Genomic DNA, 14235 nt, shown 5'->3' on the forward strand with positions numbered 1-14235 from the left:
TAAATGTATTATGGTATATAAAACTTATATTTTACAATTTGGACAGTTTGTAAATTTGAGTTATTTTATTTATATGCATAATCTTCTTTCTGTTGGATCTGGGGGATCAGGTGGATCTGTTGGGTCTCTTTAAATAATTTTATAAAGAGTTTGGTGTAGACCTGCTCTATATGTAAAGTGCCTTGATGTAACTTTGTTATGATTTGGTGCTGTACAAATAAATCTGATTTGATATCTATGGCCTGTTGAAATCAAAAAGTAGATGAGAGCAATGTAGCTTCAAATGAATCATGTAACAGTATCTAGCTCAAGTTCAGTTTTGCCTTCCTGACAGGAACAGTTTTCAGCGGGCCCCAACTAAAACTGTTGTGCCCCTGAACCACACCGACTTTGTAATTTATGCAGAGGTTGCTAAGCAACATATGCTGTGATTTATAAGCCAATCAGGCAAGTTTGGAATTAGATGGCAGAGAAACACATTCAAGTTCCAAAGAGAGGAAAAATGCATCCCTAAATGGTCAAAAGAAAAGTTTTCTCTTTTCACTGTTGAAAGTTCATTAGATAACCTGTCAATTATTTGCCAGTCTTCTTTCAACTTTCATTTGCTCCTTCATCTTAATGTCATCTCATCATCCGTGGCCGCTCCTTTGCCTCTTCTTTACCCTCCAACTCTGTCCCAGAAGGGTTTTTTTTTGTCAGATTTGGACAGATATTGAAGCAGACACTGTCATGCATGCATGTGTGTGCGTTGCTGATTCCTGCATTATTTGATGTTTGTGTTTGTCTTGATGTGCATATTCTGGTGTGTTTTGATTACCACAGTGCTGATTATATGTTACTGAGGGCCCAGATGAATCCCTCACTGGGGACTGTACTAATGGACCAGTGTTCCTCCAAGCCTCCAAGCTGTCCTCATGTTTTCAACTCAGCAACAGGACACTTGATAGTTTATTTGTATCACTCCATGACCCAAGGGCAGGAGGTGATGGTGGGCCTCTGGTGGTATGCTTGGCAGCTTGTCAAATGGTAGGTTGGCACATGATCAAAGCGCTGTGGGAACAAATGTGGTGGGAGAGAGGAGGATCCTGAAGGTCGAAACTAAACAGCTGGCTCCATACAGCTGATTGTGGCGATGTTGGGGAAAAATTAATACTGTTTTGTGATTTATCCTCCCAGCTCCCAATTGTATCCACATTTACATGTTAGAAACGATTAGTTTGCTTGAATGAGTCACGATCTATCACTGAATTAGGCCGCACATGGGTCACTGATGAAATTATTCCAGTGTTTATATAAATTTAGCACAAAAAGTAAGGACATTTTTGTTTGGTAGATCATTTCTTTCTTGTAACAATCCTTCTTGGTACATGCTATTAACTTTTGTTTTGAGCTTCTGGTACCCCCTGGTGCTGCCATTCAGGTGGCACTGATTGACACCTGATTGGCCGCACCTGTGAGCATGGGTTCTGCTACAGTGGTCAGTAGGTCTCTGCTCCAAGAATCAGCATGCCACATTTGACTGATCTGGATAACGCCCATGAGATAGGGCAACCTCAAGCTGGTGTTCTGCAAAACCAAGTTGCGGCATTATTTGGAGTGAGCCTTAGTACCATCTCCATGTTGAAGGCCGAGTTCCATACAATGGGGGATGTCAGAGACAGGCCGCGAAGTGGGTTTCCTCAACCTGTCGGCACTTAGGTACTGTAAGCTGCCTTCTACAGATTTGCAGGATGATATGGCCAATGGCCCTCTCCCCAGACAATTCCAAGAGACCAAGATCTATCCTCCAAGATGACAACGCTTGGCTTGGTTTTTCAGAGTCTCCAGAATTAGGGAGTTGAGAGGATGGAATGGCCTGCCAGCAGTCTGGACCTCAACCACATTGAACACTTGTGGGATCAGCTTGGGACATGCAGTCTGTGCTAGAGTGACCACATAACCACGTTGGCTGACTTGCGACACTTGCTGATAGAAGAACGGGATGATATCCAACAGCAGTGTGTGACCAGGCCGGTGATGCCAGGCTGCTGCAGCTGTGTATGGTTCTTCCACATGCTACTGAGGCTCCTGTTTTCTTAAACGAATACATTTTTAAATTGCCAATATATCTTTTCTTCAAATTTCAATTATCCAATCCACCAAACACCAAACTAGAGTCTGTGGCATAATAAGCCGTTTGGGATTCGCAGATTTGGAAAATTTTTCATGGGTGCAACCCACATAATCAGCTCTGCTGCTCATCCCATAAATGCATGTTCCTCACAAATGTGGCACTGTTTTCCAACGAAGCATTGTTACAAGAAAGAAATAATCTACCAAACACAAATTAACTTATCTTTTGTGCTAAGTTTATTTGCAGTGTAACAAATTATACCTTTGTTGACTTTCCCTGGAATGTCTAACTTAGTTGTCTTCAGTAGCTACTTTCTTTGAAATACACAGCATGCCTTAAAGAAAGCCATTTCCCCTGTGAGACTAGGGAGACAGATTTAAGTTTGTGCCCTTAAAATACAAGTTAATTGATTGATCTCCTTGTACACAGAAAATGTACCTAGGAAATACAGATACTTGTAATTATAAACTAGTCATCTGTCATATACCCAGTAAATGTTATTCCTTTGATTTATTCCACTTTTATTCTTGACAGAGGTCATGTGAGTACTTGCTCTTCATCCCAATACCAGCTAGTGAGATTGCACTCCAGATGACTTTTGCTTCTGGAATTCAAAATGAAATACCATGGCTGGTGAGATGGTCATGCAGAATGGCAGACATTTCACCATCTTGCAGAGAGATCTGGACTGGGTTCTTACCTATTTGAATGAAGGCCTACAGGCCTAATGCATAACAAATCAGAATAGTGCTGTCTGAGGCATATTTACCCATTTTGATCATTTGAATGGCAGCCACTAGTGTGTGGGAGCGACTGTGGCTGGCAAAACCAATGATGATGTGAAGTGGAGACAGGGTACAGATGAACCCACCGTGCAGTAGCAACTTCTCATGCACCTTGCACCTTTTAGAGAATGCACACATGGCCATATGTAGTCACTTGTACACATACAGACAAACATTACGTCTGTTAGTAATGGTGGTAGGCGAGTAAGGGTGAGTGGCTCTGGATGGCTGCCATTGCCCAGACTTGGAACCATCCACCAGTCATTCCCTGGCTGGGGCTGCATGCCCGTGTGTGTGCACACGCACAAGTATGTGTGTCTCCCTGGACATTGTTGTATGCCTAGTTTGGCATTTGTATTGGCTCCACACTTTCATCTCGACATTATAAACTGCCAAGAATTGCAATCTCTGGAGAAACTGCTTTTCAGACATTGCAAAACTGGATCTGGTGTTTCTTTTAAACCCATTCAGCATGTGCTATTTTCCTAAAGGTGAAGAATGGCTCCTATACAAATACCAAAAGGGTATAAATTGCTGGCCATTTATGGACTGGTTTTTGAATGAGCCAGACTTGTAGGTTAGGTGTGAAATTACTGTAAACAACATTAGAGAGTAAAACACTTTACAGGTAACGCAGAATAAAGTAAAGTTCTTGTTGGGGCAGACAGCTGTCTATTCACCCTCCTCACGTCATGCAATACTAATCAATTCTTTGAAATATAATCTAGGTTAGATACTGTAGAGACCAAAGAAACTCATAAAGGCAATTTTATTTATCTGATTCAGGGAGTGACACATGCAGTGTGAGACTATGAGACACCTCAAGCTCTTTCAGTAATTGAAACCCTTTTTTACAACCAGGGGGCCCGCATGGTGGTGGAGACACCCAGCATCTGGAAGAGAATGCAATAACACAATAAATGTGCTTGCGACAGTGAGAGTATGTGGCTTTCTATGTGTTGCAGAACAATCTTGTTAATGACATGTTATATGCCACTCAAACATTGTTGTCTGCATTCAGAGACTCACACACTGACACGTTTTGATAGCTGTCATTACCCATTGGGTAAAAGCCTGTCAGCACATCTTGCCTTTTACTAGAGATCTCCTGTCTCTGCTCCTTCCATCTCAAGCCTCTCTCCATCATGTTCATTTTTTTCCCCTTTCATCTTCCTCTGTCTTCTCTTTCTCCATCATTGCCTTTTCTTCGCTTTGCAGGGTGATGATGGTGTTCTTGGTCTCTGTGATGGTTGTTGGCAGGCAGTGTGTATTTGCTGTGCAGAATATTACAGTTGTGTCGCTTGAAAAGAAACTCTGGAATTTACATTGCTGACATCTATTACCACATTCACACACGGCTTCTGGTGGAATACACTTATCTTCCATCCACCTAAACTACTCCCGATTATATTGCTACTTCACGATGTAACAATGTTAATCCAAATGAACCATACTGCGAGGGAGGTGGAGAAGACTTCCTGTCTTATCCCAGTGACATTCAGTCCTGCCCCTTCAACCTATTCTAATTTCCTGGAAGACATCCACATGCACAGATTTATTCTAATACCACTTGGTTTAGATATAAGCTATACTGTAGTTGCATGGGTAAAGTGAGAGAATCGAACAACAGACACAGACTTTAATACAAAAAAAATAAAATAAAACAAGTAAAAAACAAACTTCAGTTGCTATTAAATGTGGAAGACCATAGGCACCACTGAGGTTTGCAAAGGAGCAGCACAATGCTTACTGGCAACAGTCACCATGCCAATGCCCAGAGAGTCTAAAACCAGATTTGTCTGATTTGGGACCAGTAAATTAACTATTTAACCATGCAGAGAATACTTGATGTCTTCAAATACATATTTCACTGCAATTGTGTTCTCTCTGCTTCAACCCTTGCAGTTAATCCTTAGTTTTTTTTTATTTATATTTCCCATGAAGCTGCATCCAAACAAACCATTTTGACTGGCAATATACTGATTACAAAGAAGATTGCAAAGAAATAATTATTTCTTCTCTCTGTAATGCACTTAATTGACTTCTTAAATGAAGAACAGAGGGAGCAAAATAAACAATGCACAGCAGTACCAATGGTGAAGTTTAGAGATAAAAAGGGATTTGTATATTGTCACATGCAATCTTTACTTGTAACATATTAATCAACAGTGTGAAGGCTTTCATTACTCTTTATTCTCAAGTTTTTCAAGTTATTCCCTTTTTTTTTTTTTTTTTTTTTTTTTTTAGACTCAGGTGGCTGAGGATAGTGTTATTCAGTCACTGTTAAATAGCAGCTGCTGGTAACAAGCCAGATGGACACAAAACCCTTCTTTAATGGGTTGTTAAGGTTCTGTAGGAGCAGAGCTATTCATCAAAACACACAGAAGTCCTAAATCCAGGCTAGCAAAGAAAGAGGAAAAAAAAGGAGTAAAATATTTAACCCTGCAGCTTCCTATGATGTCTGAAACTGTTCATTCAGTCGCTGGTTTCTCTCTGCAAGAGTTGGCTGAGAGATAGTTGGCCCCACACTCTCTCTTTGTCCCTGTTCATTCTCTAATTCTTGCTTAGGCCCATTGGCCTCATCGGTCAACATTTGCATCAACTATGGGGAAGATTACAACCAAAAACAGAATATCATCTTTTTACATAACTTAAACAAACATCATTCAAGGAGATGACAATATACTTGATGTCAATATCACAACTGTGCAAGCAGCAATATTTTTATTGTTAACATTGTTAACATATGTCAGGCAATCGGGTGCTCCAGAGAATCTTCACCACAGTTGCTGTTTATTTTGTAGTTCTTTCAGATATTATCCTCAGCAGTTAAGATGAATCATGCAGATATGCAGCGTCAATCTTTTTAGGATGTGCAACAAAAACTGTCCAAAAATGCAGGTTACATGAGGTGTATTTGCACTGAAAAATGAATTTCTTTGATTTCATTAGTTAGAATGTTATTCCCTGTGATGTAATGTTTTGCCTTAACAAGCCTCATGAGAGCGGTCACATCGAAAGCTTGACAAGGGTCATCATGCACATATTATTTTGACCTTGTTTTGCAGGCACTGCACTTTGTCGTGCTCATTTGTACACTAAGTCTCCCAGGAATTATGCCATAGTGCATATATGTCCCTTTTGTAGTACATTGCACTACAGGATGCTTCATACTAGTCAGGCAGCTTTGTGCTTGCTGCACGGTGCTCAGTGAATACAGTTTTGAAGAAGACAATAACACAACCTGACCGAGGACTTATTGCAAACTGTGTGTTTGTGAAAATGCTTGGCTGTACAACATGACTTTTCAAGCTGTACTGCTGGATAAAGATGAAAGCATGCACAGAGTGGTCACTGACAGATAAAACCTGAAACTACAGACCAGCTGTTACGCTGTTAGTTGGTACGTTATGTTGTTGTTGTTGTTGTTGTTGTTTTTATTACAAGGACATAAAGATATAATCTGCTGGCTGGAGATGGTTTACCCCTAAATGGAAACACTGTGGAAAATAGGTGACAACTTGGTTTATATCAGTTCTTCCTTTATTATGCAGAAAAGGTGTCTTTATCTTTATGACTGTAACAATACAAGGGTCCTTTTAATTTCATAAAAAAATTACTGTACATAATGTGGCACGCACATAAATGTGTAAAATTTAATTTAGGGTCTTCCTCTTCAAAGACGAGTTTGTGGGGTTTCTGATCTCTAAAATCTAGCCTTATCTTCTGCCGCAGTGGTATTTAAGTTCCTGCAATATTGCAGACCTTTAGCTATTGCCGAGAAAGCAGCTGTTCACTGCAAACTTAACTGATGCCTGATAGGGAAATTAAGGAGAAATCTCCTGTCATTATCAATTTCCTGTGCAATTGCTCATAAGGGTTTCTTTTCCATCCATTTTTCCTGTTTATCCAGGGCTGGGCCATTTCTTTCTCTCAATCTTCATTACTGACGCACACACATACAGTAGACACACACTATGGCTGTTCAAATTTGATGTCATACTAGTTAATTCAAGCTGGTTGGGGGTTGGTTGTGTTGCTCCAAACGGCGCTCATCTTCTCCTACCAACCACTAACAGTCTCTCACCTGCAAGCAGATCAATGGGCTGTCTTGGTCTCCTACTCTCACATGCACACACATTCAAATTAACACAAGCAAAGTTGTGTGGTTGTAGTGAGACATTAATGCATTAGGTGTAAACTTTCACACAGCACTCTAATCTTGTGCTTCCTCCTTTGTGCCTCTCAGGTCTGTAAAGTTTCAGACGTACTGCTGCTCATACCTGCTTTGAGACAGCTGAACTTGCTTGTGTTGTGATTTTTTTTTTTTTTTTTTTTTCCCCCCCTCCGGCAGCAGAAATCCTACATATTGCTTGGAGATTTTTGCTTATGTGTGAACCACCCACATATTTAGATGTGCAGTGTATTGCACCTGTTACGGAAAAATCTCATTCTCTCTGGTGTATTTTTGGCTGGAAGGTCCCAGGTCAATTCAACATCTGCCATGGCGAGTGAGTGATGGGATTAAGTTAAACAATTGATCAGTGTTGCCGGTTGGCTATTGATCTTTGGAGTTTTTTTTTAGGTGTAGACTGTTTCTTGTAATCTTTTAATCTACTTCTCTAATCTAATCTACTTCTCCTTTTAATCTTTTCCAAACAGAGCGAACAGAGCTCTGTAGTGCAGACCTTGTCCTGCTTGGTGGCCAGTCCAAACCAGACAGTGATGGAAGTGCCGAGAACAGACTGGATGATAGTGGTGTATAAAATGACCAGCAGTTTCTGAGGCAGGTTGAACTTTCTCAGCTGACGCAGAAAGTATAATGTCTGCTGAGCCTTCTTCCTGACAGCCTATGTGGGAGGTCTACTTCAGGTCCCAGGAGATTATCAAGCCATTTTTAGATGCACTTGTGTTTGCCTTTTTGAAATTACTGCATTAGACTTTAGAAGATACTCAACATTCCCTCCAAAAGGTCAAAGGGCTAAGATTGCTGTACTTATGTGCTGCAGTCACGTCTGCAGTTGCCGGTCTTGTCAATCTTTCTGTAATTATCATACTATTCAGGTTTACTAGTTTCAGCATTCAGGGATGGACTCTCACTCTTTTCCTGTATCCTTCTGTACAATACGAGTAATAAATGTAGTTTATCTGCAGTAATCGAGTGAAGTATCATGAATTAAAAGAGGAGAGCGGGTGATGCAAGCTTGGTTTCGTTCAGTTTGTGCTGAATACACACAAGCCCACTTTTGAAACATTCAAGCTGAATACTCATGAATGACTAACAGGCATGCAGAGAGGGATGTTTAAAGCTTCATAGACTGACCCATTGGGATTTCCGCTGGTGCCCACAGTGGCCAATACAGTTGAGGGCGAACAAAAATAAAATTACAAATGGGCTTTTATAGTCAGTTTATTCCCCTGTAACACATTTTGTCAAGAACCTTTGAATTTGTGCTCTATTCTCTTCTTTAGTTGTAATCACATGGGATTAGTGGTGAATCATGTCTTTTCTCTGGATGTTCAATGGCTACACAACCATAGGCAGTGAGATTATCTGAGTAAATAAGTGTATAAAGTTTGATTCCTATGATTTGTCACTTCTTGATTTTGCATAACAGAACCACCAGATTTAGTAAAGTTTGGTCATAGACATGCAAGTAAACAGTTATCCCAAAACACACAATACACAGCAAATACACCTCATATAACTAAGACACATGCCTCTTGCTGGTTTTTTGGTTCTTCAAAAGACAGCAATTTTACTTGGTGGGAAAAGTCAGAAGTTGGAGCCATGGTGAAATGCATGAAGTGTCAGTGTCCATTAAAAATGTAATCCACTTCTCAACACTCAAGCCATACTGTATTTTTGGTATAATCGGAACATTGATAGCAAGATAGTCTTCCTCTGTTTGATGTGAGCTTCTCACAGAGCTAAAGCAGAATGTAGTATGTTATTTATTCACTGGTGAAAAAATTATTATTTTAGGGCGTGCTGTGGAGTCATTTTAGGTGGAGTTTGAAAAGTTTCATAAATGCTTTTTGTCACTCAATCAATTGAACTGTTATGAAAGGTTTGCAAGCTAAAAACTCTACTCTATAGCAGCCTCAGAGGAGGTATTGGATATTGAAGAGTTGAGTTTGATGGAATGTGAAGTTGTATTGTTTCTGCAATTTGTTGTGTCTCCTCCCGGACATTGGTTTCTGCTTACCAATACAATTGTGGAGAATGGCTTACGCGCACTGTAATGAAAATTTGAGAGTCAACTTGTAACCTTGACTCCCTCTGTTTTAAAATCTGTAGCTGTAAGTGACCATTGGGAATATATGACAGGTTGTTTTAGCAGACAAGGCAAATGGAAACTCTAGCGCTGTGGATTCAGCATTCCAGCTCCTTTGGGAATACAAAGTGCCCTAAAGTCAAGGTGAGCAGCTTCCATCGAAAGGCCTCTCAAGCTGTCCTACAGCTCTCTGGAAGTTAATGGACTCTGCACCCAGCTGCTTCCACCTGACCATGCATTTCTCTGAAAAATATAGAAATGACATAGGCTGCCACTGCCAAGTGAATCCGTGACCTGGTGTCAAGTGGGCTCTGATTGCTTTAAAGTGATTCACTGATCGAGATGTCATCTGAAAGTGGACGCCTTCATACTAAGTGTCAAGAGCTCTCATGAAGAGAAGAGGCAGCCTGAAACACTTTTTCTCAGTCCAGTCTTCCTTTCTCCATAGTGACTAAGTGGAACTTTTAACCTTTTTTTCTCCACTTGTTGAAGCAGTTAGTGGTGTGTGCTTTGTTTTCTGAAGTGAAGTATTGTACAGAGAAATAAATTACACAAGAATGTGTTAAGGAGAGTATGCGTCATTTAGAGAACTTCACATGCCAGGATAACTCTCTTCTAGTGTTGGTGGCTGCTCTTTGTGAAGGGTTTCAAAAGTGAGATGAATACAGCGCAGCAGGAATAAACAAGACATCTGGCTGAGGTTGAAGGTGTTGCTTAATTTGCAAATGGAGAGAATTAATTCAGTGTGTGATGTTACATTTCTCTGTTTGGTTTCACAAGCCAAGAATTTAAGTCATAAACCTTCTTGATGCATGTGGTGGCAGAATAACACAAATTCCGCAACACTTTCAGAGACACCAAAGTCCAACTGTAATCTTGCAAACTGCAGCCACCAGGAACTTGTGTTTTCTTTGGCAGCTGGCTTCCTGGGCTCTCTGTCAGAGCCATTACAACTGTCATTTGTATCAGTCAGCTCCATCTCCACAGTCATCCATCAGTTAATCAGTGTGCAGTTAAAGTGTCACAAAGCACTGTTGGCTCACTTTTACTGAGGTGAACCCACCACATTCACAAACCTGCTGCAGAGAAATGTTCAGGTGGATGTGGCATGCGGCTTTACGCTGGGTCAGTTTTGTGAATGTTGAAGGACATGCTAAAGAGAAATGATGCAGAAATACTAAATGTTGATGTTTTTCTAATTTTGTTCGGCCTTTTTTAACCACTGCACAAAGAAAACGTATCCATAAAGGAAAAGCAGGCCATAACTGAGAGCTTTAATGATACAGCAGGGAAGTTAGACAACAAAGTCAGAAATACTTTAATTCCCTGAGAAAACGGCATTCTTTACTTTGGTATTGAAATATCACAAGAATATTTATACACAAAACTTAGAATATAGATGGATAAAAAAACTAAAAATAAATAGGCCTAATAATATTGATTAGATTATTAAAGTGGATGGATCACAAGAAATAAATAAGTTGAATTATTCACAAGTGGTGCAGTACATAGTGAAAAGTATCAGGTAAATGAAGGTACAACATCGTTCACAATCACAGTGGTGGTGGTCAGAGGCCGGATTATCATTAACCCATGTGACAACTTTGACATGCACCATGAATCTAAGCGAATACACAGGTGCCATTATTGTCAGAGATGTGTCTACATGATAGGCCAGTCAGATAGTAGAAGCTTTTGCATTGTATGTTAGATATTAGAACGTATGCATTTACACAGTCAGTGTTTTTCCCAGCAGTCCTTCCATTGTGTGGAAGCTGCATTCTGTAAAACGCTGTAGAAGCAGAGTTGCTTGAAGAGTTTATGTTCTTAAATTCATCAAACTTATTGATGATAATATCCTTAGTGAAGTAAGCTGCTCTGCCAGAGACTCACCCAGGTTTCCTATTGGTTCGATGTTGTTAACTCCCCCTTCACAGTATGTGCATGTGCTGACAACCAGACAGGACAAACCTGTGTGACTTATCAAGTTGCCAACCAGTGTCATGGGACCAAAAATCACAAGTGAGGATGTTAGGTTAAGTGAAGCCATTTTCTGGGCTTGTTAAGCCTGATTTGTGGTACAGGCCCCTGGACTACTAGCTCACGTTATGGGCTAGTTTTACAAATCTATAGCCCCCAGCTCGCTCTCTTTCTTGAGCCATCTGTTCTTGCCCTTCTAATGATCTGTAACGCTTCCTTCTTCAGTGGCCAATTTAACTTTTTGTAAGATTTCTGAGGATTCAGGAATGGTGGTGGGTCTTGTGAGAATACAGCCTGTGTAATGTGAGCATGCTGAAGAGTAACTTCAGAAATCCTCCTATTTAACTTGGAAAACTCTTTAAAATGGTGCCTCATATGTTCAAGTAAAATTCACTCGAACGATATGCTATTTGCCGAGTGTACCCATTATTCTTGAACCATGAGAACCAGTTTAAATATACTCGTATCAATCATGTCAAAAAATTATATCAATCTTGAGAACAATGGTTCTCTCCTTGGTGATTTACAGAGGACAAACTAGCGATAAGAAGACGATATGTGTTGGCTGGGATGCTATATTCCTCACCTAACTTTAAATTCAACTCCACCAGCCCAGCTGTAAATCTCAGCTGCCAGCCTCAGGGCACCTTCAGTCCTTTGCCTCTCACTTGGAGATCTGACTTCTCCTGATATTTACGTTGCTCACCTTAGGCCTGACTACTGCGAGTAATGGCACCCTATAATTGAATGAGTTGGGCGCTGGCTGAATTGCTGTATATATTGACTCCTTTGGGTCCTTCACCAAAAGTTCTTATCATGCCCGTCTTCCTTTCCCCATGGTCAGTGTTTCCTCTGCAATGCTTCTCTCTGTAATAACATCCCTCTGAGTTTTCATCATGATGACCAGGGTGATGTTGTTTTTCTTTGACACCCAAACTCATTGAGAGAAAGTTTTGAAGGAGACTTCCCTTTTTTTTTTTTTACCAGTTTATCCTTCTCCTTACTTTTCTTAAACTCCTGCACACATTCAAATTGCTAAAGACGAAGCCTTCCTCTTGGTAATGTCCTTCTTCCCGTACACAGGCAATTACCACCCTCAACTCCTCCTGTCTGTGAGCATATCTTACTGCCGATTTCTCAGTGGTCCCTCAGCAGCCCATTGCCACTTATTCCCATAAGTCACCAGTTGGGAGACACACACACACACACACACACACACACACACACACACACACACACACACACACACACGCACGCACAGATAGCCAATGGGGCCCAACTCAAACATAAACGCACACACTGCTGCATGCACAAACACTAGCAAATTGTCTGAAGGAATGCTATGCTGTTCTGTGCTGTCTCTCTCTACAAGTCGCATCCTGCCATTCATGCTGTGGGATTTTGTTTTATTTAAATATTCATTTAACTGTTTATGTTGCCTGAACTCCCCTGTATCTTTTTGCACTAAGATATGTTAAGGGAGTATTTTAATTGCACAGCCTCACACTCTTTAATACTGTGCAAATGTTAGGACAAAAATGTTGTTGGCAATATACAACCACATGACCCCATTCTTTACTTTTAAAACAGCAGCAGTTAACTCATTATTTAAGGTGACAGGTACTTTCAAAGTACTATTTCACTGTAAGATATATTCATATATTACATTTGCATCAATAGTAGACAGAACAGATTCATAATGCACGACGCAGTTCACTACTGATTGTTTATTAGAGCTATTTGTAAATTTGACTATTGCAACACATCTTAAACATGAACAGCTGTTTACTTTGCAGTCTTACCAAGCGCTTTAGCCAATGTTGTGTTTACAGCATAAGCAGTTATATTTCTCCCTCAGGGTGCACTAGATGCTACTGGAAGGCTAGATGGCCAACTTTAGGTGAAGGACAGAAATAAAAGAAGTTACAGCTCTAAATTTGGTACATGTTGGCTTCATGCCAACCAGCAGGTCTGCTTTTCACCAATTGTTGGTTACAAAAAGTCCTAGCATCATCTACCATAGCATGACATGTGACTTGGTGAGTATATTCAAGAATAAAACTGGTGTGCTTGGGAGGCAGTCTGAGGGAGAGGGACACCAGGTGGAGAGACACGTACAGCGGGATGTTTCACTGGCTACCATGGTATTTTCCATGATGCCTGTTTTTTTTTTTTTTTTTTTTTTGACAAATATTTTCTGTCCATATTCTTCTATTAAAATGTTTTTTTCCCCTGCAAATGTTGTACTTTCTCTTTAAAAGAGGCTCATGTGGCACCTAAAAACAGCAAAGAAGATAAATAACAGCTCCAAGGGAAGTGACAGAAAGACCACACAGGATGAGATGAGATGACACAGGATGCACAGTAACAGAACCAGCCAAGGGGGCCTAAATGTGTACATTTCTGCTCTTCCTGACACAACAGTTAGGGTCTGTGGGGAGAGCTTGACATCTCTCTCTCCCTCCCTCTCTGCGAGTGTATGTGTGCGAGCCCAGGAGAACTTGCTCACAGCCTTATCTCTGCAACAAGGCTTAATGGGGTAATGGAAACCTAGAAGCATGCTTAGAATGAGTGAAACACAGAAGCAATGCAACTGAGAAGGGGAAACAGTACTAACTTATAGAGCTGCACTGTTTTCTGTTACTGATTTATGTAATTAATGAAAAACACAGGAAGACGTTGATGTCAGTATTGTATACATATGTTGTAAATTTACTTCATGGACTCATAAATATTTTTTTCTCAGTTTCTTTTCATGGATTACTTAACATAATCCAATCTGAAAAATGTAAATCTCACAATAACTTTTGCATTACCAGAAAACTAAATACCTATTGCAATGAGGACAACTTTAATATCTAGAGTGATTATTTATTACTGCATGGCTTTTCTGTAATGAGCCACAACCCCTTTTTCCTCAGATATGAGACTCTCTTTATAAGCAACTTGAATCAAAGTGCCAGGGTCCATAAGAGCATCTTATTTTTAAGCTCCATCGAACACACTGCTGAATGTCGACTCGATATACCGCCCCCCTCACCTCGTTCAACACGCAAACCGAGCTCATTTTCAATCCAAT

At 40.4% G+C, this 14235-nt stretch overlaps 1 protein-coding gene across 1 annotated transcript in view; it reads left to right on the top strand.

The window, feature by feature from the left end:
- Nucleotides 1–14235, top strand: part of kcnh2b (potassium voltage-gated channel, subfamily H (eag-related), member 2b) — a 180362-nt gene that overhangs the window by 56699 nt on the left and 109428 nt on the right. The gene's annotated exons all lie outside the window — the stretch shown is intronic.

Source organism: Echeneis naucrates, chromosome 20 (assembly GCF_900963305.1).
Source record: "Echeneis naucrates chromosome 20, fEcheNa1.1, whole genome shotgun sequence".
In the NCBI taxonomy this organism is placed as follows: Eukaryota; Metazoa; Chordata; class Actinopteri; order Carangiformes; family Echeneidae; genus Echeneis; species Echeneis naucrates.